The following is a 24,720-nucleotide window of genomic DNA, read 5'->3' as shown; positions in this document are numbered from 1 at the left end:
GATTCCGCCCCAGAGACAGCGACTTATATCTCCACTCCCTTCCTCCGGATGGAGGACGTGGAGGCAGATGCAAAACCAGTCCAAGCTCAGGGCCTCCAGATGTTGGTGACCACCCCACTTCCGGCGATGGGCGGACTTGTTAGCGCGCTGCCGGATATCATAGCTAAAGTAGCTAATGCTAAAAGTGTCCCAGTTCCGCCACCTTTAGCCCAGCATCCGAGGGCCTGTGCGCCCCTCCCCCACCGTTAAGATCACGGCTAGGCTGACAGATCGCTCCCACCAATGTGTCGCTCAGGTCGCTGCGGCAACGAACAACACCGCCTTCTTAGCCTACTCCATCTCCAAGAAGGCTCGGGAGATGGAGCTGCCACCGGAAGATGTGGAGTAATTCTGTAATTTTGCGGACACCATCCTTAACCTCTGTGCGGCGTCTGCTGTGTGCTCCTCCCACATTGCTGCCTGGCAGACCTTGCTACAGCGACAGATGTGGCTTCGGCTCTCCTCTTCCATTCACGATGACTTTAAAAGAGAGTTACTGGAGGGACCGATCAGTCCAGATGGGCTGTTCGGTCCTCATTTCCAGTCTGTGCTGGGCCAGATGCAAACCTCTCAAGAATTCTGTAATTTTGCGGACACCATCCTTAACCTCTGTGCGGTGTCTGCTGTTTGCTCCTCCCGCATCGCTGCCTGGCAGACCTTGCTACAGTGACAGATATGGCTTTGGCTCTCCTCCTCCATTCACGATGACTTTAAAAGAGAGTTACTGGAGGGACCAATCAGTCCAGATGGGCTGTTCGGTCCTCATTTCCAGTCTGTGCTGGGGCAGATGCAGACCTCTCAAGAGGAGCTTGAACGGGTCAGGAGACATGGGTCTCTTAGTCACTCCGGCGTCCATTCCTCCCATACCACCAGCCGATGGCGGGATCGCCGTGATCAGCGGCATCAGCAGAGACGCACCACGCCCACTGTCGCGGCTCCCCGAGTTCCTCCGCCCACTGCTCCTTCTACTCAGCCGCAGCCGCAGCAGCATCACAGAGATCGGCAATTGGCGTGCATCTGGTCCAACCCTCTGCAGGAGTCACGGCGGAGATTTAAGAAATTGTTTTGAAATAAGAGCAAGTTTCCGGTTTATTCTGGCTCAGTCAGATCGTATGATCCCGCTGTGCTTTCCTCACACACATCCTCCACTCCAAATGAGACGGCCCCTTTTAAATGGCCGTTTAAGAGGCCCCGCGATCTCACAGTTTCAATGCATGACTCCACGAGAGCATCCTATGCTGCTCCGGTAGAGCTGCGCTCGCTGCCTTCTCCCTCCTGTTCTCCCCAGCTGTCAGCAGGTGAGATCACAGAGGATGCACAACAGCAGCTCCCTACGAAGCAGCGCACCAGTGATGCCCCCGCTCAACACCAAGCTGCGAGCCTGTGTGAATATTCCCCTGGTGAGACTGGTTTACAGCCCTTTCGATCAGAGCCCCCCATTGGTTACCTCCAATCAGAATGTGAATATGGTAACGGCGGTAGGGGCTCTAGCCTGGCTCGTATCCATGAGCACCATGGCACCACAGATAAATGCGCGACCGCTGTCAGAGCATCACTCAGAGTGGCGGCATGTATGTTCCCTGGACAGGTGGATGGACAGACTGATCAGCAGAGGTTACACACTGCAGTTCCTGTCACAACACCACCGTTCAGAGGGATTTTGGAGACAGTCCTGGCCTCCCCGGAGCAGAGTTCTGCCCTTATGTCAGAACTCCAGGAACTCCTGATAAAAAATGTAATTTCCAGGGTTCCTCATGGGGAGGAAAATTCAGGGTTTTATTCTCGATATTTTCTGGTTCCCAAGAAAACAGGAGGAATGAGACCGATTCTCAATCTGTCCCTGTTCAACAAAGCGATCATGGAGAGACGTTTCCACCGGCTGACAGTCAGACAGGTGATGGAGAACGTTCGCCAGAACAAGTGGTTCACCTCCATAGATCTGAAGGATGCTTATCTTCACATCCCCATCATCCCGAAACACCGCAAATATCTACATTTCGCTTATCAGGGGATCTCATATCAATACAACCGCCTGCTGTTCGGTTACTCTCTCGCCCCACGCACGTTCTCCAAATGTGTGGAGACGGCGTTGGAGCCGCTGTGCTCGGCAGGGATGAGAATCCTCTTATCAGGACGACCTGCTTTTGCTGGCTCAGTCCAGAGAGGAAGCGGCAGTACAGACAAAGGCGCTGGCCGCACATCTGACAGTCCTGGGGTTTTCCATAAACTGGCAAAAAAGCTCTGTTTTCCCATCCCGGATGATCGTTTATCTGGGGGTGGAGTTAAACTCAGCCACAATGAGAGCCTGGCTCTCACAGCCAAGAACAGACGTGTTGTCAGCACTTCTCCGCCATGTCAATCCTCACAGCGTAGTGACAGCTCTGTCACTTATGAGATTACTGGGAATGATGTCAGTGGCTCACGTGGTTGTTCCGCTGGATCTGCTTCATATGAGACGTCTTCAGAGATGGTTCATCCGCCTGCACATAGATCCTGTGCATCAGAAGAGGCGGATGATCTCAGTCCCTCCTTCAGTGGGACCCGACCTGGCCCATTGGGGAAATCCCCACATCCTCTCAGAGGGAGTTCCCCTCAGCAGAACTGCATCACACGTCTCAGTGTTCACAGATGCATCCCTGTCGGGATAGGGAGGAACGTGTCAGTCTCAGGCGGTGGGAGCACAGTGGCCAGACCACATGTCTCTCCACATAAACGTGCTGGAGCTTCTCACAGTGTGGAAGGTGACACAGCATTTTGCTCCTCTGCTGCGGGATCAGCATGTTCTGATCCACACAGACAACAGAGTGGCAGCAGCCTTCATAAATTGCCAGGGAGGTGTGCTCAGCTGCTAAACATTTCCAGACGCCGGCTGTGCTGGGCACGCCTGAACCTGCTCTCCATCAGAGCAGTGTACATCCCCGGCGTCCTGAACAGAGGAGTGGACATCATGTCCAGAGGTGGTCCTCGTCCCGGGGACTGGAGTCTCCACCCCGAACTGATTGTTCAGATCTGGAGCAGATTTGGGAGAGCAGCAGTGGATCTTTTCGCCACACAGGAAAACGCAAAATGCCGGTTGTGGCTCTCACTGAGCCCACGGGAGGATCCACCGTTAGCAGTTGACGCCTTTGCTCACAGCCCGTGGCCGAAAACGCTCCTTTACGCTTTTCCTCCAGATCAAGTCTGAGAGAAACAGCTGTCAGTGATTCTCGTAGCCCCTGAGCGCAAAAGCCCGCCATGGTTTCCGAGCCTGCGGCAGCTGGCGTCAGGTCACCCGTGGCAGCTGCTGTGGAGAGAGGATGCACTCCTCCAGGCGGGAAGGGCAATCAGGAGCGTCCCAGAGTTAGGTCAGCATCTCTGGGTCTGGCCGCTGAACGGGAGCGCTTAGAGAGGCTGGGTCTCCCGCACAATATGGTGCGCACAATTCAGGGCGCACGAGCCGCCTCTACCACAGCGTCATATGCATCAAGGTGGGCAGCTTTTCAGCGCTGGTGCACAGAGAAAGGCGTGGAGCCTTTTTCATGTCCATTAGGTTGCATGTTGTCATTCCTCCAGCAGCTGATGAACAGAAATTTAGCTTTCTGCACCATTAAAACGTATCCTGCAGCTACAGGGGTTGGACAATGAAACTGAAACACCTGTCATTTTAGTGTGGGAGGTTTCATGGCTAAATTGGACCAGCCTGGTAGCCAGTCTTCATTGATTGCACATTGCACCAGTAAGAGCAGAGTGTGAAGGTTCAATTAACAGGGTAAGAGCACAGTTTTGCTCAAAATATTGAAATATACACAACATTATGGGTGACATACCAGAGCTCAAAAGAGGACAAATTGTTGGTGCCCCATTTACTGCAGCAGCCGCACTGATCCGTCTGTCGATCTCCCGCTCCATTCTTCCCTCACTCGTGAACAAGACCCCGAGATACTTAAATTCCTCCACTTGAGGCAGTAACTCCCCTCCAACCTGAAGAGGACAAGCCACCCTTTTCCGGTCGAGTACCATGGCCTCAGACTTGGAAGAGCTGATCTTCATCCCAGCCGCTTCACACTTGGCTGCGAACTGCCACAGCGCATGCTGTAGGTCTTGGCTAGAGGGGGCCAGCAGGACCACGTCATCTGCAAAAAGAAGAGACAAAATCCTCTGGTTCCCAAACCAGACCCCCTCCGGACCTTGGCTGCGTCTAGAAATCCTGTCCATAACGGTTATGAACAGGACCGGTGACAAAGGGCAGCCCTGCCGGAGTCCAACATGCACCGGGAACAGGTCTGACTTAGTGCCGGCAATGCGGACCAAACTCCTGCTCCGCTCATACAGGGACCAGATGGCTCCTAGTAAAGGGCCCCCGATTCCATACTCCTGGAGCAACCCCACAGGGCATCATGAGAGACACAGTTGAATGCCTTCTCCAGGTCCACAAAACACATGTGAACCGATTGGGCAAACTCCCATGAACCCTCGAGCACCCTGTAGAGGGTATGGAGCTGGCCCAGTGTTCCACGGCCAGGACGAAAACCACACTGCTCCTCCTGAAGCCGAGGTTCTACTGTCGGCCCGCCTCTCCTCTCCAATACCCTGGCATAGGCCTTACCAGGGAGGCTGAGGAGTGTGATCCCCCTGTAGTTAGAACACACCCTTCTTATGAAGGGGGACCACCACCCCAGTCTGCCAGTCCAGAGGCACTGTCCCCGACCGCCACGCAATGTTGAAGAGGCGTGTCAACCATGACAGCCCACCAACATCCAGAGATTTGAGGTACTAAGGGGGGATCTCATCCACCCCAGAAGCCATGCCACCGTGGAGCTTTTTAATTACATCAGTGACTTCAGCCTGGGTCATGAAAGAGTCCAACCCCGAGCGTGGGGGGCGGGGCCTCAGATCACGGGGGTGCGGAATCATGACTGACAGATCAACACAGCGGCTGAACAACATGTTCCCAGCTGTTGCATTCAGGTACCGTGGGAACTGGAATTATCTGTAACACATCATCGATATTCTATATATATGTGATTGGTTTTGAAAGATAACATGCTTCTTCTTTCTGCTCTCAGTGGAGGAGGACGCTTTTTCTCTGTCTCCCGCACCCCTCCCATATCTGCCCTGCTTCAGCTCTGTCTTGTCTTCTTTTTGGAGCCTCTTTTTCCATATCTTCCAAATTCTGAGTTATGGATTTGGTCAGCTGGTCTCTCAATGCAATTGATCAAATTATCTCGAGGGAAGACAGGGTGAAGGAGAGCCCAACTTGTCCGGGCTGGACGTTTTTCTCTGGATACACAATGGACTCCTGGCAAAAGTGGAGGATTGTGTGTTTGTCGATAATGTCAGTTGAGGATGTTGAAGATGTGTATATAATTGGATGTTTGATAACAGGATTTCTGCTTTTTGGAGTCAGCGGTTACCTGGCATATCGAGAAATTCTGAGAATGTCAGCAGCTGTTCTGGCAATTGTGAGGCTGCCTGGCATGTATGATGGGATCTTCAGGGCGATCAGCACTCAGACTGAGATGTTACGTGAGCTGAATCGCAGACTGGATGTGATTCTTATGATCGCAGGCAGGTTGCGGTTCCTGGACTCAGGGGTGAAATGGGATAAATCTTGGAGAAAGTTGTTCGCTCGGATCTGGCGAAAGACCAGGAATTTGGCTGTTTGGATTCGCCCTTGAAAAGCACCAGCGAGACTCTCAAGGCTGACGGAAAATTAAAAGTCAGCCTAACCCAAATAATTGTTGTTTTTCTGAATCTGGCTCCCCTGCACGGCCTTGATGGCTGGCTATCTTCAACTTTTCCTGGAAGTTATGTAAACATGACGCTCTGCTCCCTCTGCCCCCTCCCTTCCCTGAGGACATCTGTGGACCTGCTCAGAACTTTGTGGCCAGTTGATGAACATTCCAACGTACCATCAAGGACAATGGCCTCTGTGACAGTGCTTCATGGACTTACTTGCACACACTCACTTGCACACACTCACTTGCACACACACACATGCTCAAGATAAACATATGCACCCCTCACACCACCTTCACCGTTCCCGGCATGATGTTGTTTTGTAAACTTGTTGCTTCTTTGTGCTGAGGTTTTTTGCAATCTCAAACTGTATCCTGCTAAGGATAAAGTGTGAAATATGATTTTTTCCCTCTACTTACCTAATGTGGCCTCTTTTCTCATCTAGCAAGGGCAGCGCCTGTGAGTGGGCAGCAAAGCCTCGGTGACCCGTCCCCCCCTTGTCTTGTGTCATGATGTATGTTTGGATGGGTTGTACTGGAATTCTAATTTCCCCTCGGGGATCAATAAAGTATCTTTGAATTGAATTGAATTGAATTGAATTGAATTGTCCGTGTTGGAGATTTCCCATGCTCTCAATATAAAGCCTAAGAACCGCCAGACTAAGCGGCAGGAATGAAACCAGATGCAAAACGAGCCGGTATTTTCCGAATATCCTTGCATAATTAAGCCTGGACTTGTTTTCACATGGACTGGACTCAGGTTTCGGTTTCTGGTGCATTTTTGATTAAAAAGTGTTTGGTCTTCATTTAGTGAAGTGACTCACAGCCAGGGTCAAACTGGCATATGGGGTGGGCTGGTGATTCAGCCCGTGAACCACCGGCCCACCGCCCTGCGTCTGTGAAAGGTGGTTATGTAAAACTAAACATTCACAAAATAAGAAATGCCTAAGCCAGCGGTATGGACCGCTGGCTTAGGCATTTCTTATTTTGTGAATGTTTAGTTTTACATAACCACCTTTCACAGACGCAGGGCGGTGGGCCGGTGGTTCACGGGCTGAATCACCAGCCCACCGCCCTGCACAGACACAGGGCGAGCGCAACATCAAGTACGCAAGAAGCGACAGTTTCTGGGGCACTGATATTTTTCTGGACCATTGTGCCCTAAACTATGCCATATCAACCTGTTAAGGATAACCTTTATTTATATGACTCAGTTGTTTTTCCCACTTATACCATAATGATATAAAGCATAAGTTCTAATGTTTCCTTTTTGTTGGAATAGGACAAGAATGCTCATCAACACACATTACAAGGATAAATGGCCCAAGGTTTGTCATGAATGACCTGTGGCTGGGGCACTGGGTGTGATGGTGCAGCAGGCTGTAACTGGTTTGATTAGAATGCAGCAGCACACTTAGATTAAGGATGGACACCCGCTACTACACAACGTACCAGATAGACACCACAATGGTGACACACCAGTTTACTGATAAACACTGAGGGAGGGAACATCCATTGCATCGGAGTGCCAGATATAAAACTATATGTGACCTTCTATCGGGGCTCTCCGTCATCCTTTCACAGACGCTACGGTCCGAGACGGGAGCCTCGGCGCTGATCTCTGTAATCATTCCTCTGTCTAATTTAGATTAAAGGAGCTGAAAGTTAGAAACTGTTTGAGAGTCGTTCCTTTAAGAGTCAGTATTAGATAGAGTCTGATCGCTTCTGGGGACCAAGAACCGGAGGAACTCCGAAAGGTCTGACCGCCAACAGGGTGCAGTAGCTTGGACAAACCTCTCTTCTGCTCCAGTCAGGCAGATCAGCTCTGCTGCGCGCTGGCGAACAGCTGATCTGTAACACATGAACATGCACTGCAGGGCGGACAGCTGAGCAGACAATGAAGAGCGGAGATCAGAAAAAAAAAGCCTATATATATATATAAAACGGTGGTTCAGCCCTAAGCCAGCGGTCTACCGGGGATTTCCCCGGTTGCCCCGTATGCCAGTTTGACCCTGGCTGTGAGTCACTTCACTAAATGGAGACCAAAGACGTTTAAATCAAAAATGCACCAGAAACCGAAACCCGAGTCCAGTCCATGTGAAAAGAAGTCCAGGCTTAATTATGCAAGGATATTCGGAAATGCAACAGCTGGGAACATGTTGTTCAGCCGCTGTGTTGAGCTGTCAGTCATGATTCCGCACCCCTGTGATCTGAGGCCCCGCCCCCCACGCTAAAACAGGGCCAAAAGTTTGAAGCCGAAAAAAAAAATCTGCACGTTTGAAAAAAAAAAAACTTTAATCTGAAAAGTAGTTTTGAACTTTTTTTTTCCCAGTTTCACATCTATTTTTTTTTTTCAGTTGCAAAACTCCAGTCAGAGGTTCAAAATAATTTTTCATGTTCTAATGTTTTCCTTTTGGACAAACTTATTTTTCAGGTTTAATTTTTTTTCTTTAGAACAAACTTTTATTTTTCAGGTTCAAATTTTTTTTCGTTTGAACAAACTTTATGGCCCCAGTTTAGCTCCACAGTATTGGATCCTCCAGAGAATCTCAGAGCTCATTCAATCAGGGGGATTTCATCCTCCACGGCTCTGCATGGAGGAATGACAGTGGAAGACATTTGCACAGCAGCCTCATGGTCATCTCCATGTTCATTTATTAGTTTTTACCTGCGAGATGTCAGGTTTCTCCATTACTCATTCTGTTCTCAGGGTTCTGTCAGAATGATTATTATTTTGTTGCATTCATTATTGAGTCACCCTTCCTGTATGCAGACGCATGGTGCCTATACAAAATAGAACGTTGGTTACGTACTGTAACCCGCGATTCTATGAGTATATGCGCAGCCCTTTAAGCTCTGGGCCTCACTGGTTCCTGAATGGCTGAAGAAAAAGCAATTTGGGAGCCGTTTGTCCGGTCTCACCATAATTTATATGGACCAGGGTGGGGCCCACACAGCAGGTGGGCGTGGACTAAAGTTTTCAGTGCTGCGCTGCGCGCGAAGGGATAAATCCACTGGTGACAGCCTTAAAGGGTTGCGCCTATACTCATAGAATCTGAGGTTACAGTACGTAACCAACGTTTGGGGCCGTGTCTTTAACTGCTATTGAGGCCTATCACACCTCGCCCCCTCCAAGTCAAAGAATGCTCCACTTTGACCCGCTCCGTCATTGTTGTAGTTTGATAACAATGATCTAGCTGCTCAGAAACAAGACAAAAACAATGCACAACTGTTTATGTAATAATGATATTCAGCACATAGAGCAAACATAAGCAGAAGGCACGATGCTACTGCTATCAACACAATGGCCAGGACGTCATATCAACACAATAAATTTGTGTCTAAAATAAAAATTTTTGTTATTTTATCGTTAATTGCACCTTACCGCTTTGCTGTGTGTGTTGTTTCCATAGACAGAAAGAACCGACCCCTTAATCAGATGAAGTCTTTCAGCAAATCCTTGATATTGGTGGAGGTTGCTGAAGCACTCGTCCTTGAAGAGAGGAAAGTGGATTTTCCCTACTGATGTGGGAACATTTCCATGAAAAATAAAATTTAACCAGGCACTTCGAAGAGGTTCTGATGCTGAGGGTTGTGTAACAACTGAACTGAACTGTTTGGCAGTAAAAGTTCAAAAACGCAACAGATGACAGAGAAAAGTGAACGGACTGAAAAATATGATCAAACAGAATATAAAGATAGTAAGTACACAACAAAATTTATTTAAATGCTAAAAAATTGGATTTTGAAAAGTGGATGTCCCCTTTAAAAGCACACCACTGTGTGTATTCCCTAGAACAAAAGTCTTTCAATTTAAGATTTCCAAAAAGTTGCCAACATTTCAGAATCCAGCATGCTTCATGACAGAAAATTCAAAGCTTTAATGCACAAAAAAGAGTAAATTTATCATACTCTTTTTAGCCTTTCTGTTATTTGCCGAAAGTGTCACTCTCTAACAGTCTGAATGCAACACATACATGTCTTAATGTCATAGTTTGTGCTTTCTCTGATATCATTTTTGAACTTCTCACTGTTACTGAAAACGGCAGACCCTTGAATCTTCTTCCTTCATTAACAGTATTCACACTGACGTTTTGTTGTAGGTATAGTGCGGTCACTGATCATAAAGTGCTATACAAAGAGAACACATGCTCGAAAGGACATTAATTGGTGAAACCAGACAATTGAAAATGTCTGATATACAGGTCCTTCTCAAAATATTTGCATATTGTGATAAAGTTCATTATTTTCCATAATGTCATGATGAAAATTTAACATTCATATATTTTAGATTCATTGCACACTAACTGAAATATTTCAGGTCTTTTATTGTCTTAATACGGATGATTTTGGCATACAGCTCATGAAAACCCAAAATTCCTATTTCACAAAATTAGCATATTTCATCCAACCAATAAAAGAAAAGTGTTTTTAATACAAAAAACGTCAACCTTCAAATAATCATGTACAGTTATGCACTCAATACTTGGTCGGGAATCCTTTGGCAGAAATGACTGCTTCAATGCGGCGTGGCATGGAGGCAATCAGCCTGTGGCACTGCTGAGGTCTTATGGAGGCCCAGGATGCTACGATAGCGGCCTTTAGCTCATCCAGAGTGTTGGGTCTTGAGTCTCTCAACGTTCTCTTCACAATATCCCACAGATTCTCTATGGGGTTCAGGTCAGGAGAGTTGGCAGGCCAATTGAGCACAGTGATACCATGGTCAGTAAACCATTTACCAGTGATTTTGGCACTGTGAGCAGGTGCCAGGTCGTGCTGAAAAATGAAATCTGCATCTCCATAAAGCTTTTCAGCAGATGGAAGCATGAAGTGCTCCAAAATCTCCTGATAGCTAGCTGCATTGACCCTGCCCTTGATAAAACACAGTGGACCAACACCAGCAGCTGACACGGCACCCCAGACCATCACTGACTGTGGGTACTTGACACTGGACTTCTGGCATTTTGGCATTTCCTTCTCCCCAGTCTTCCTCCAGACTCTGGCACCTTGATTTCCGAATGACATGCAGAATTTGCTTTCATCCGAAAAAAGTACTTTGGACCACTGAGCAACAGTCCAGTGCTGCTTCTCTGTAGTTCAGGTCAGGCGCTTCTGCCGCTGTTTCTGGTTCAAAAGTGGCTTGACCTGGGGAATGCGGCACCTGTAGCCCATTTCCTGCACACGCCTGTGCACGGTGGCTCTGGATGTTTCTACTCCAGACTCAGTCCACTGCTTCCGCAGGTCCCCCAAGGTCTGGAATCGGCCCTTCTCCACAATCTTCCTCAGGGTCCGGTCACCTCTTCTCGTTGTGCAGCGTTTTCTGCCACACTTTTTCCTTCCCACAGACTTCCCACTGAGGTGCCTTGATACAGCACTCTGGGAACAGCCTATTCGTTCAGAAATTTCTTTCTTTGTCTTACCCTCTTGCTTGAGGGTGTCAATAGTGGCCTTCTGGACAGCAGTCAGGTCGGCAGTCTTACCCATGATTGGGGTTTTGAGTGATGAACCAGGCTGGGAGTTTTAAAGGCCTCAGGAATCTTTTGCAGGTGTTTAGAGTTAACTCGTTGATTCAGATGATTAGGTTCATAGCTCGTTTAGAGACCCTTTTAATGATATGCTAATTTTGTGAGATAGGAATTTTGGGTTTTCATGAGCTGTATGCCAAAATCATCCGTATTAAGACAATAAAAGACCTGAAATATTTCAGTTAGTGTGCAATGAATCTAAAATATATGAATGTTAAATTTTCATCATGACATTATGGAAAATAATGAAATTTATCACAATATGCTAATATTTTGAGAAGGACCTGTATATAAATATATCAAAAGGATACCACAATAGACATTCATAGACTGTATAAAATTGTTTAAAATAATTTAAAGGCGCAGTTGATAGCAATGTTGCCTTGCAGCAAGAAGGTCCTGGGTTGGAATCTCAGCCTGGTATTGTCTGCATGGAGTGTATGTTCTCCTTGTGCATGGTGGGTTCCTCCAGGCACTCCCAGTCCAAAAACATGACACATCAGCTTATTGGTCCCTAAATTTCCCTCAGGTATTGTTGGGTGAGTGCATGGTTGTCTTTCCTGTGTGTATCTATGTTGCCCTCTGATGGACTGGCAACCTGTCCAGGGTGTAGCCCTCCTCTCACACAATGACCACTAGAAACAGGCACCTGCTGCCCCATGACCCTGCAAGGACAAACAGGTATAAACAAAGGATCAATAAATATTTAAATGCCAAAATTGACTGTTTAAAGGTGAGAGGAAAAAACAGTCTTACACTGTATTTTATAAAGTTGCTTCTCTTATAGCTGTCTGTATCAGGTTGATTGAATTTTTGTGTTTCGTACTGGCTGGTCAAAGGTTAAAAATGAACAGACTGAAAACTGTCCAGTTCAGGTCAGCAGATGATTTTGGTGCATCTCTAGTTAAATTAGAAGTTGGTGCTTTTTTCAGTGTTTTAAATAAATAAGTGATTTCTCTTTTATAAATTTTCCATAACAGTTACTTGGGCGTGGCATGGGTTTTCAGACATGTTTATGCCTTATCTCGAAAACAGCCTGTGTCTGCAGTAGGTTAGGAGTGCAAAGTAAGTAACCATAGCAATCTAGCCCTGTAAGAAGTAAAGCTGCATTCATGTCCCTGCAAACCCCAGGTTAAGTCTCACTAAGCCTGAAATCTTTTGTGGTGGTACAGGCCCCAGGTGATGCAAAGTTCAAAGCTTTATAAATACTGGAGCTCCTCAAACCTGCTCCCAACACTCAGCCAATATGAGCTTATCTACGTAGCTGCTGAGCTTTCTGAATATTAACATGAATTATGTTCACAAATTGAATATGAAACTAATTTCAAAAAAGTCAGAAGGTTATTTCCATCGTTTGTATTGAACACCTGTTAATAAATAAGAGTTGCCAGAAATGACAAAAGATAAGCTTAACTTTGTTGAAGAACTATAAAAGCTGCTTAAACGACCTAAAGAAGATCATTAAATATTAGTTTAATTACATAAGTGGAAAGAGGAATGCTTCCTGCAAGGTTATCAAAACAAATCAGTGACACCTAAACCAGAGTGATGTTTTTTGATTTTGTGTAATTAAAATAGAACATCACAGCCGAGTGTAAAAATGATGTTTTAGGAAAAGGATTTAGAAAGTTGAAACTAAAATTATTCATGTATGACATCCACCAAAGCGGACACTTTCATTATCTCTCATCGACAAAAAAACTATCCAGAACCATCACAGCAGTTAACTACGTGCTATTCTTTGTCCTCATTGTGTCCTCATTATACACCTTAGAGATAGAGAAGATACAATCAAATTACAGCTGCAGAGGAAAAGCTTATTGAAAGGCCATGAACCCTAATTTGTTTTTACCATCTTCCTCCAATTTGCATTTTCACTGCTCGTAAGTACCTGAAGAGCAGCTCCTTCTTATTTATTGTCAGGTAGTATTCTTCCTAACTTAGTACCATTTTTCTATATTTTGAATCAAAGGATTATCCAGAGTGCTTTCCTATCTTTATGTACACTACCATGCAAGAGTCTCCATACCCCTGGACTTTTTCACATTTTGTTTGGATACACTCACAAACTTCCACTGATTTTTGGGTTTTTATGATAGACTGACACCAAATAGTGCAAAATTTGTAAAGTTAATAAAATTCGTACATTATTTTTGAGTGCATATGTATTCAGCCCCTTTAACTATAAGGGGCATAGATTAAAATCCAACCAATTAGTGAATGGATTCCACCTATGTGTATTTTGATTCTCAGAATACATATAACTGATTGTTAAAGGGTCATAGGTTGCTAAACCAAGAGGTTCATGAAAACCAAGGGAAACACCAAAGAGGTAAGCGATGAAGTTGTGAAGAAGTTTAAACTAGGGTTAGGTTATAAAGCTATGCCAGAAGCTTTGAACATCTCACAGAACACTGTTCAATCCATCGTCTGAAAGTGGAAAGAGTATGGCACGAATGGAAATCTTTTCCAGAGGTTACGCCTACCAAAAATAACAGTCTTGGCAAGGAGAGCTTGAATCATAGAAGCAGTCAAGCTGCCCTATAATAATTCTGGAGGAGCTGCAGAGATCCAAAACTTAGATAGGAAAATCTGTTTTCAGGCCAACTATTAGCCGTTCACTCCACAAATATAATCTTATTGGAAGAGTGGCAAGAAGTAAGGAATTGTTGGTAGAGAGCCATGAGGAGTCCCAGGGTGAGTTACAACAACGACAAACCCTGGTTCACAGCTAAACTCAGAAGGTTAAGACTGGATAAGGAAGAGGCCTTCAGGAGTGGGGACAAAGACATATACAGAGAGGCAAAGTACAAGTTTGGCAAGGCAGTGAAAGAGGCCAAACGACTGTACTCTGAGAAGCTCCAAAACCAGTTCTCAGCCAATGACTCTGCGTCTGTCTGGAAAGGGCTCAAGCAAATCACCAACTACAGGCTGAAAGCCCCCCACTCCATCAACGACCGACGCCTCGCCAACGATCTGAACGAGTTCTACTGCCGCTTTGAAAGACAAAGGGACAGTCCTGCAACCATCCCCCACAACGCCCCCCAACAACTGCAGCCACAATCCACCACCCCAACCTCCCCAACCTCAAGAGGGGCATTGGCACCTCCAAACCCCACCCTGAAGTTCCCCCCTACCAGCCCCCTACCCACACCGGGGACGGCTCTTTCCATCCAGGAGAGGGACGTCCACAAACTCTTCAGGAGACAGAACCCCCGGAAAGCTGCTGGTCCGGATTCTGTCTCACCAGCCAGCCTGAAGCACTGCGCTGATCAGCTGTCTCCAGTCTTCACAGACATTTTTAACACCTCACTGGAGACATGTCATGTGCCAGCCTTTTTCAAGTCCTCCACCATCGTCCCTGTTCCCAAGAAGCCAAGGACCACAGGGCTTAATGACTTCAGACCCGTCGCCCTGACCTCTGTGGTGATGAAGTCCTTTGAGCGCCTTGTGCTCTCACACCTAAAAGACATCACCGACCCCCTCCTGGACCCACTGCAGTTTGCCTACAGAGCCAACAGGTCTGTAGATGATGCAGTCAACCTAGCCCTTCACTTCATCTTCCGGCACCTGGACTCCACAGGAACCTATGCCAGGATCCTGTTTGTGAATTTCAGCTCTGCCTTCAACACCATCGTCCCAGTTCTGCTACAGGAGAAGCTCTCCCAGCTGAGTGTGCCCGACTCCACCTGCAGGTGGATCACTGACTTCCTGTCTGACAGGAAGCAGCGCGTGAGGCTGGGGAAGCACGCCTCTGACTCCCTGACCATCAGCACCAGTTCCCCCCAAGGCTGTGTTCTCTCTCCTCTGCTCTTCTCCCTGTACACCAACAGCTGCACCTCCAGTCACCAGTCTGTCAAGCTTCTGAAGTTTGCGGACGACACCACCCTGATCGGACTCATCTCTGATGGTGACGAGTCCGCATACAGATGGGAGGTGGACCATCTGTTGGACTGGTGCAGCCAGAACAACCTTGAGCTCAACGCTCTAAAGACAGTGGAGATGGTTGTGGACTTCAGGCAGAACCCAGCCCCACCTGCCCCCATCACCCTCTGTGACTCCACAATTGACACTGTGGAATCTTTCTGCTTCCTGGGAACCATCATCTCCCAGGATCTCAAGTGGGAGCCAAACATCAGCTCCCTCATCAAGAAAGCCCAGCAGAGGATGTTCTTCCAGCGGCAGCTGAAGAAATTCAACCTGCCAAAGACTATGATGGTGCACTTCTACACAGCCATCATTGAGTCCATCCTCACCTCCTCCATCACCATCTGGTACGCCGCTGCTACAGCCAAGGATAAGGGCAGGCTGCAGCGTGTCATTCGGTCTGCTGAGAAGGTGATTGGCTGCAGTCTACTGTCGCTCCAGGAACTGTACACCTCCAGGACCCTGAAGCGGGCAGGGAAGATTCTGGCTGATCCCTCCCACCCCGTTCACAGACCCTTTGAGACTCTCCCCTCTGGCAGGAGGCTGCGGTCCATCCGGACCAAAACCTCACGCCACAAGAACAGTTTTTTCCCATCTGCCACCAGCCTGGTTAACATAGCCCAGAAACCACCCTGACACTCTCCCCCCTCTTGCATCTTATACTGCTCTATATTTACTCTCACTCACTTAAAACTGTGCACATATATTTATATTATATTGTAGATATGTTTATACTGTTTAATTTGTATTGTATTGCACCGACTACGCCAAAACAAATTCCTTGTATGTCCAAAAACGTACTTGGCAATAAAGCTTTTCTGATTCTGTTTCTGATTCAGCAAGTCATGTAGGAAAACAGGGCAAACACATCAAAGAAGGTGCTCAGGTCAGAATTGACCAGTTGGACTTGCCCAATCTGACCTTAATTCGTTTAAGAATATGCAGAAAGGTTGAAGCTCTCATTCTAATCTGGCTAAGCTTGATTTTTGCAAAGAACAGGGAGCAAAGATCTCAATCTTTAGCTGTGCAAGGTGGTTATTCCAACTATTGACCAAGGAACAGCTTAAATAACAGTTCACTTTTTTCAAATTCTTATTTGTACAAAATTAAAAAAAAATATATTGCTTTTTTTCTTAAACTTTACAATTATGCACTAGTTTGTATTGATCAATCACATAATATCCCAATAAAAAACATGAAAGTTTGCAGTTATAATGTGAAAAAAGCTATCAATACCTCTACAAGGTACGGTATTTAACTCCTCTTCACAATAAGAATTTTATATAAATAAAATACAGTAACTCTACTGACATGATTACAAAAAAAAGAATAAAAGGTTTTGTCAGGCTGAAACAGGACTTTGTTGTAGTATGTCACAAAGATCCTAAACCAGTACAGATAAGGTTTTTTTTTATGAACAATCAAAATGATACATATTCCTTCAAAGTGAGCTTTTTTTTGCCGTCTATGTGCAGAAACTTGTTACACATAGAAAAAGAGTAAATTGCGTGGATTCGAGTATTACAATGACTCTAGTTAATGATTCAGTAAAGAAATTAAGTGCAATCCAGTCTTTAATTAAAGTAGAACAGTAATGACGACAGTGAGCTGGGCAATGAAAGAGAGTGAGGGAGTCGAGGCTTAATGCCAACTGATACTCTGTATGCTTTGAAACTTCCTTTAATCAAGGTTTACTGCCCGCTCCCACCATGTCTCCAACACAAACACACAAAACTCACTATAAGATGAAACTTCAGCATAACCTACTCTGCACTCAGGAAGAAAAACACCAGATGGATTGTGAGCAGCGTTTGATTAAGAAGAGATTTAAATTTTCTGTTTCTATTTTGAGGTTTGACTGAGAACTGGTGCATATAGCTCACTCCAGAGATCGCTTCTTATCGTTTTCACAATTAAGACTCTAAGAAGTAAATTGATCCTGTTTGTCTCTCCTTTAACTGTGGTAAACTCGACAAATTGAATTAAAATTGGAGGAAATTAAACGCTCTGTCAAGTTCTTTTACAGTGGGAATACACAAATTAGTTTTGGCTCCTTCTGACAACACGTTCGCTCATGGAGAATCATTTTCTCATTAATCGTGCTCATCCTGTCTGTTTCCATTATATTAGCAATTTAACATTTTGTGAAATATATATTTTGTGACAGCCTAACATTTTCTGTGGATGGAGTTTATTGCACTCAGGTTTCCTGCAGAGTACCATCCATATTAGATGATTGTTGTTATTGAACTCTTTTTGACTGACTTGTTTGCTTTTCTATTAGTATTGTGCGATGATGGGTCAAGTTATCATTACAAAAATATATTCATAAGTGTATTTACTTGAAAACATACCCTCTTTTCCCACTTGATATACAGTGACTTGATAAAATATTGAAACCATCATTCTTTCATGTTACAGCTAAATTTTTCCATTTTGTTCTCATTGAGTACCTTCTTCCACATGTTTCCAAAGGCTTGCGGCAAAATGCAAATGGAGAATTTGATGGCTTTCTTTCAGCAACAGCTTTGGTCTTATCACTCTTCAACTTTCCTGTGAAGGTCTAAGAGGTTTGTTCCAAAGCACTAGTGAACAAATAGCATCATGAAGACAGACAGGTAAGGGATAAAGTTGTGAAAAATGTTTAAAGCTGGTTTATGTTATAAAGCAATATCCTAAGCTTTGGATATTTCACAGAGCACTGTCCTATCCATCATCTGGAAACAGAAAGAGTATGACAAAACTGCAAACATACCAAGAGACAATTATCCACCTAAATTGATAGGTCAGGCTTGGAGAGCATTTAATCAGAGAAGCAGCCAAGAGACCCACTGTAATTCTTGAGGAGCTGCAGAGATCCACAGCTCAGAAGGACACTACTGTCACGTTCTCCACAAATCTGGGATTTATGGAAAAGTGGCAAGAAGAAGGCTATTGCTGGAAGAAGGTCAAAAGAAGCCCTGTTTGCAGTTTACAACAAATCATGTAGAAAACACAGCAAACGTGGAAGAAGGTGCTTTGGTTATATGAGACAAAACATAACATTTCTATATAAAAAGCACTATGTGCAAAAAAATGTGGTGGAGGACTAACACTCTACATAACCATGAACACATCATCCATCTTGGGAAAAATGGTGGTGGCAGTCATCAATACGTTACTGGATTGGACATCATTTCATTACTGCATGACACACATGCGTCAGTGCTATGCATTGAGTCAGGACTGCTGCAGAAGCAGTATCAGAATTACACAAAACTGATTCTTTTTAAAGGCCAATAAAGTTTTACAAGTAGAATGACTTATTGCTCTGACTGCTTGTCTTGAATGTAATTTCCATCAAATTCTAGAAAAACTAAGCGATGTACACAGGTATGCCATGAAAGGTAGTATAGTGTTTAAAATGCTAAAACAAAACATTTTACCTGGTTAAATAAAGATTTAATAAAATAATATAATACAAGGATTTTAGTATTCATATATAGTAATTTATTCAAGGAGTTTATGAAAGGCACACAGAATCAAAATTTCTATGGAGATAGATTTGTCTCAATATTATTCAATCAAACAAAAAACTAATCTCAATCAAAAAAAAAGTAATCTCAATCAAAAAAATTAATTGTGGTCAAAACTTTTGGAATATTCAATCAAAAAAAACTAATCTCAATCAAAAAATATTAAGTTCTGATCAAAACTTTCAGAATTGTAACAATGTTTTTTTTTTTTTAATGGAATATTTTATTTTGGGGAGAAAAAAAAGTTGTTGGAAAAAACATTTTTTGATTAAAATGACTCATTTTTTCTCATGAAGAGAAAAAAGTTATTTGCCAAACAAACTTTTATTTGCGCGTGTCAAAAATCTTTGGTTACGACTCTCGCTCTTATGGTTTTGACGCTCTCTGTTTTTGGTTGAACTCAAAGAATTTGGAGGTGCTGGGAACATGAACATCCTGGGCGGGGCCTGAAGGCAAACGATGTAAGATGTTTTCCTGTTGGTTCTCGCTGACTAGCGGCAGACTCTGATCCCCTCCACCTCTGAACTTCCGTTCGAACTGTAGGGCTTGCTGCGTCGCTTCAGTGAGGAGACATCAACTGTACAGAAGAAAACTGCGGTCAAGTGAGCCGAAAGTCAGAAATACACGGTGACGCCAGCCGACACCAGCTCTCTCTTAAAGATTAGCGTCGTGCATACAAGGTGCATTACGGTAATGGAGCAGAAAGGATGCCGATCCTGGCTGGGTTATCTATACTATAACCAGAATTAATATTTCATAATTTCACTGTAGAGTTTTGGTGAAATACACAACTACCCCAACAAAGTACCACAAACGCTTCTTTTTGGTGAGGTTGATGAGGTCCTGGGAAGTGGTCTGGACAGCTTAAAGTGCAAGAGCATCCAGCGCCTGTTGAAGAAGGTACAACAACAGCTCTTCTTCATCAGGACATGAAAACAGACTGTTCTCTCTCCTCAGCTGCTTACAAATGTCTACAAGGCCATGGTGGAAGCACTCTGTGTCTCAGCATGACAGTGTGGTGTGGGAACTGCACAGGAGAGGAAGGAAGTATCACGGGTTGTGAGGACAGCACACAGGATTATGGGATGCCGTCTGCCTGACATGGACTCTGTTTTATACTACACATGGGGTAGTTGTGTATTTCTCCAAACCTTTACAGTAAAATTATGAAATATTAATTGTGGTTATAATATAGATAACCCTCTAATATAATCTGAAGAGATTGTGTTGTCATCTCTCATGGTTTTGGAGAAATAAATTCCTCAAAGTTAGACAAATGCATATAATGGTTGAGCATTTTGAGGTACTTTGACAATATATTTCTCTAAAACTGTACAGTAAAATTATGAAATATTTATTCTGGTTGTAATATAGATGACCTTCTAATATAATCTGAAGAGATTGTGTTGTTGCCTCTCATGGTTTTGGAGAAATAAATTCCTGAAAGTGGGACAAATGCATATAATGGTTGAGCATTTTGAGGTACTATGACAATATATTTCTCTAAAACTGTACAGTAATATATTATATATTTATTTTTTTACATAAAACATGAATGTGAAAGTTGTAAAATGTAATTAATATAAATGTTCTGTAGGTTACTTTTCTGTTTTCTTCTTATATTCTCAACCATTGCCAGGATCGGCGTCCTTTCTGCTCCATTACCGTAATGCACCTTGTATGCGCTACGCTAATCTTTAAGAGAGAGCTAGCATCGGCTGGCGTGACCGCGTATTTTTGACTGTTGGCTCACTTGACCGCAGTTTTCTTCTGTACAGTTGATGTTCCCTCACTGAAGCGATGCGGCAAGCCCTGCAGTTCGAGCGGAAGTTCTCTTTGTGAGAAAAAAGTTGTCATTTTAATCAAAAAAAGTTTTTTCAAACAAATTTTTTTTCTCCCCAAAATAAAATATTCCATTAAAAAAAAAATCGTTACAACTCTGAAAGTTTTGATCACAACTTAATATTTTTTGATTGAGATTAGTTGTTTTTTTTATTGAGATTAGCTTTTTGTTTGATTGAATAATATTGAGACAAATTTACCTCCGTAAATTTCTGGACATTTTAGCATTAAACAAATTTTAATTTCCATATTTGTTCATTAACCCTATTCTCAAACTTGAAATTTTCTTTGTAAAAACTTAATGTAAAACATTTGTTTTATTAAGTCAGTTTTGCCCCCCTTAGGTTCCTCAAAGTAGAAGTAACTTCCTTTTTAATGTAGTTGTGCTGGATAGGCTATGCTAGCGTTTTTACTGTTCGCCACTCATCTTACCTGCTCCCTTACGAACAAATAATATTTTCTGTAGGGCTTTTTTCTTTTTTATCCTCCCCCTCTTTGCTCCTTTTTTCCTCTGCCTCTATGTGTCTCTGCTCTGTTGTGACAGACTCAGAAAAGAAAGGAGGGGGTGTCTGTCTTCAGTCTGGGAGCTTCAGTCAGATACCCGAGAGAACCACACAAACGGCATGGATTATTAATTTAAAACATCAATTGAGACCCGTACTGAGCCTTTGCTCCTGCCCCTGGGCGATAGCTGAGCAGGCCAGGCCAGCAGCCAGGCTACTGGAAAATGTCCCAATGGCCAGTTTGTCCCTGCGCCTAAGTGACAGGAGTCACATGAACCCTCTTTTAATATATTAGTTTAGAAATCCCAGAATCAAGGCCTGAAACCAACAAACTGTGATACAATAATCACAACTAAGCAGATTTAGCTGTTGAAAATCAATTGACACTTGACAGTCTTTGTAGCACAGTAGGTATAGCTGTCAACATTAATGCACAGTTCAAAAACTGCTTATTGATTCATGTTTAGAGAGAGTACATATTTATATGTATCAGCACATCAGCATTTTTCTCAGCTTTAATTTGAGTCATAGTTTATAAAGATCAGATAAGAAATAAGGGCGCCACACGTTTTTGTGTCAGATGCATGCTCCTCCTGTATTGGAGCAGCAAGGTTTTGTTGACATGACTCAATGCATAGCAATGGCACCAGCATGCGCACGTCCCTATCTATAGCGGCTAATCCAGTAATATACAGAGCCTTGCGAAAGTACTCGGCCACCTTGAACATTTCAACCTTTTGCCACATTTCAGGCTTTAAACATAAAGATATAAAATTCAATTTTTTTTTGTGAAGAATCAACAACATGTGGGACACAATTGTGAAGTGGAATGAAATTTATTGGATGTGTCAAACTTTTGTAACAAATGAAAAACTGAAAAGTGGGGCGTGCAATATTATTCGGCCCCTTTACTTTCAGTGCAGCAAACTCACTCCAGAGGTTCAGTGAGGATCTCTGAATGATCCAATGTTGTCCAAAATGACTGATGATGATAAATAGAATCCACCTGTATGTAATCAAGTCTCCGTATAAATGCACCTGCTCTGTGATAGTCTCAGGGTTCTGTTCAAAGTGCAGAGAGCATCAAGAAGACCAAGGAACACACCAGGCAGGTCGGAGATACTGTTGTGGAGAAGTTTAAAGCCGGATTTGGATATAAAAAGATTTCCCAAGCTTTAAACTTCCCAAGGAGCCCTGTGCAAGCAATCATATTGAAATGGAAGGAGTATCAGACCACTGCAAATCTACTAAGACCCGGCCGTCCCTCTAAACTTTCATCTCGAACAAGGAGAAGACTGATCAGAGATGCAGCCAAGAGGCCCATGATCACTCTGGATGAACTGCAGAGATCTACAGCTCAGGTGGGAGAGTCTGTCCATAGGACAACAATCAGTTGTACACTGCACAAATTTTGCCTTTATGGAAGAGTGGCAAGAAGAAAGCCATTACTCAAAGATATCTATAAAAAGTCTCGTTTAAAGTTTGCCACAAGCCACCTGGGAGACACACCAAATATGTGGAAGAAGGTGCTCTGGTCAGATGAAACCAAAATCAAACTGTTTGGCCACAATGCAAAACAATATGTTTGGCGTAAAAGCAACACATCTCAACACCCTGAACACACCATCCCCACTGTCAAACATGGTGGTGGCAGCATCATGGTTTGGGCCTGCTTTTCGTCAGCAGGGACAGGGAAGATGGTCAAAATTGATGGGAAGATGGATGGGGCCAAATACAAGACCATTCTGGAAGAAAACCTGTTGGAGTCTGCAAGAGACCTGAGACTGGGACGGAGATTTATCTTCCAACAAGACAATGATCCAAAACATAAAGCCAAATCTACAATGGAATGGTTCACAAATAAACGTATCCAGGTGTTGGAATGGCCAAGTCAAAGTCCAGACATGAATCCAATCGAGAATCTGTGGAAAGAGCTGAAGACTGCTGTTCACGAACGCTCTCCATCCAACCTCACTGAGCTCGAGCTGTTTTGAAAGGAAGAATGGGCAAGAATTTCAGTCTCTTGATGTGCAAAACTGATAGAGACATACCCCAAGCGACTTGCAGCTGTAATTGCAGCAAAGGGTGGCGCTACAAAGTATTAACGCAAGGGGGCCGAATAATATTGCACGCCCCACTTTTCAGTTTTTTATTTGTTAAAAAAGTTTGACACATCTAATAAATTTCATTCCACTTCACGATTGTGTCCCACTTGTGGATTCTTCACAAAAAAATTGAATTTTATATCTTTATGTTTGAAGCCTGAAATGTGGCAAAAGGTTGACAAGTTCAAGGGGGCGGAGTACTTTTGCAAGGCTCTGTATATCAATGGCGTCATTATTATGGTTACTTAAGCAGGGAAAGGAAGGTTTCCCTGCTGAAGTAGTGGAAGATGGATAGAGCTAAATTCCTTGCAACTGTGTAAGAAAACCTGTTAGAGGCTGCAAAACAGAGCAGAGGTTTACCATCCAGCAGGACAACAAGCACTGGCTTGAGTCATTTTGCAAAGAACAATGAAAATTAAATCTCAGTTTTTAGATGTACCAAGCTGGTAAAAAAGCCCCAAAAGACATGCACCTGTGACTTCTGGAGCACCATTTTGCACTACTTATAGCAGTTGTCACATTAAATCCCAAAAAAACTACATTGATGACTGTAGCTCTAACATGTCAGGATGCTTAAAACGTTCTGGAGCCATAAATACTTTTACAAGGCACTGCAAGGGACCAAACATGTATTCTTTTGTTTTATGCCCTTCTGCAGGGTGAAATACTTTGCCTTACCAGAAAAACATTTCTGATAAAGCAAATTGAAAGGCAGGAATGTCATCGTGAGCAAGTGTGGAAAGTACACATAAGCTGTCAAAAATGTTTGTCACAACCATTTACATATACATTAGGCCATCACATTCCTTCTCATTTTCTTTCCTCCTCTCCACTCATGCCCTCATATAAAAAGCAATCCAAGAAAATGTATTTCCTGCAACAGATGGAGCAGAAAATGGATTTGCATTCATCCCCGAAGTGTTAAGTAGAAACATCTTTTCCCACTTTCCACCGGAGCGTCAAGGTTTATGCATAAAGGTAGCACCACTATATTATATTCACGTTAGTGGTGATTTTTTTGTTCACTTAGTATAAAGACATATAAGTGGAAATAGGTTCAAGGCCATTCTTTCATCCCCTTTTTCATAGCAGCCATGTATAAAACTATTTTTCCAAACATCTGTGTTTTATCTGCAGTGTCCTTACCTTCTCTGCACTGACTTTAAGAATGGAAACACATAAACTAGGCATTGTAAAATTTAAACCTTGAAGCCCTCTGTTATTGATTGGACCATTATTTTACAGATAAACAGCATTTAAACTGTTAAGTCAGGTTAAAAGGAGGTTAAAATCTTGACAATATGTGGATGGAGGAACGTATACTATATTGCCAAAAGTTTTTGTCTGTCTACTTTTGCATGCAAGTTTCTCCAAACCAAACCTCTTACACCTGCAGCCATGGAAGTGATTGGAACACCAGAATTCATTGATTTGGTGGCGCCTTCCAATACATTTGTCAATATAGTGTAAGTATGAAGAGGGGTTTGGTGTGCAAGCAGACATCCTCTAACACTAAAACATTTGGTTTCTTTTCAGTTGACATCTGC

General features: G+C 43.9%; 1 protein-coding gene across 1 annotated transcript in view; it reads left to right on the top strand.

Moving 5' to 3' along the window:
- clstn2a (calsyntenin 2a) overlaps window positions 1–24,720 on the top strand; it is a 259,786-nt gene that overhangs the window by 159,405 nt on the left and 75,661 nt on the right. The gene's annotated exons all lie outside the window — the stretch shown is intronic.

This window comes from Girardinichthys multiradiatus, chromosome 6, assembly GCF_021462225.1.
Source record: "Girardinichthys multiradiatus isolate DD_20200921_A chromosome 6, DD_fGirMul_XY1, whole genome shotgun sequence".
NCBI lineage: Eukaryota > Metazoa > Chordata > Actinopteri > Cyprinodontiformes > Goodeidae > Girardinichthys > Girardinichthys multiradiatus.
This window is presented reverse-complemented; position numbering and strand designations above follow the sequence as displayed.